Consider the following 1331-nt stretch of genomic DNA (forward strand, 5'->3'; position numbering starts at 1 on the left):
AGTTCCACCATACACTACAAATCTGGTTCCAACATACATAACAAAACTGGTTCCAAGATAAAAAACAACACTGGTTCTAACATACAAGACAATTGTTCGAACATACGAGAACGTAAGCAAATAAATGGTTCAAACACAAGAGAAATTGATCTATGCGTCCTTCTTTAACTCGTGCTCCTTCTCAATCAAATCAAGCCTTCCTTCGTTTGTTTCAAGCGCACCAAAAAACTCTCTAAACTCAGTCTTCATGAGGCATAAGTGAGCTGTGTGCATCAAAGCAGTTTTTTCCTGAATCCCACAATCCTTCACCATTCTCATGCATTCTGCAATAGTTGGAACACGGCTGGATTGCGGAGGAGCCGATGATGCTTCAAGACTTGATCCAATTTTATCAGCTGCACTTTCAATCCTCATGCATGTGTTCTTGTACATCCGGAAAAATGGACTCTTCTCCTCCTTCTCTTCAATCTGACTAGACAATTGTTTGCGCTTCTTTCCTGCTGATTTTGGTTTCTCAATGGGAGTAATCTCCTCTGGTTCCTCATCACTCGAGTCACTTGAAGGAATATCTCCCGGACATGATGCGGAAGCACCGGTGACATGCACCTTCTCAAATAGCAGATGTAAATCATCAAGGTACTTCGGCCCCCTCTTTCGAAACTTGACATGGACACACTTGATACCTCTCTCTGGGTTGTTGCATCGCTGAAAAATAAATTTAGCAAAGTTAGGAATGACATATAACAAAGGCAAATAGAATTCACTTCAAAAAAGAAAACTTAACTCACCGCAAGATGTTCATCCCACCACGTGCTAGAACACTCAACAGTTTGATTCGCATCATCCCATCCAAGCCCAGTGGCAGCATTTTTCAGTTCCATGAACACGGTGTAATCTTTTTTCATGTTGTCCAATTTATTCTTCAATTGTGACCTCACTAGTTTCAACCCGGTTCTTGCCAGAAGTTTATCCTCAAGGTTGTTCCAACCAATTCTAGTGAAACAACCATTTGGTCTATTCCCAAGAATAAGCTCCTCCTTGCAAATATCAATGAAGTGCTTCAAAGTGGCATTATCCCACACCGCCTTTTCACCCATCACTAATGTTAAGATAATAGAAATAACCTAGTAAGGTTTATTACTTCAGCATAAACATATACCCAAAAGAAGACTAAAAGAATTATATAGTTCGCAAACAGCCAATCAACATGAAAGACTACGGAAAAAAGAGTCCAGTATATAAGATGATTGCAATTCTGGAAACACCATAGGTACCATTTGAAATAAATGACTTGAATGCAAAATAGCATAAGTTGGGAGACTTGGACATCA

The 1331-nt window shown here is 39.7% G+C and overlaps 1 pseudogene; it reads right to left on the reverse strand.

The window, feature by feature from the left end:
• Nucleotides 1–410: 410 nt before the first annotated feature.
• Nucleotides 411–1097, reverse strand: LOC112888514 (annotated as a pseudogene).
• Between the last annotated feature and the right edge of the window lie 234 nt (nt 1098–1331).

This window comes from Panicum hallii, chromosome 4 (assembly GCF_002211085.1).
Source record: "Panicum hallii strain FIL2 chromosome 4, PHallii_v3.1, whole genome shotgun sequence".
In the NCBI taxonomy this organism is placed as follows: Eukaryota; Viridiplantae; Streptophyta; class Magnoliopsida; order Poales; family Poaceae; genus Panicum; species Panicum hallii.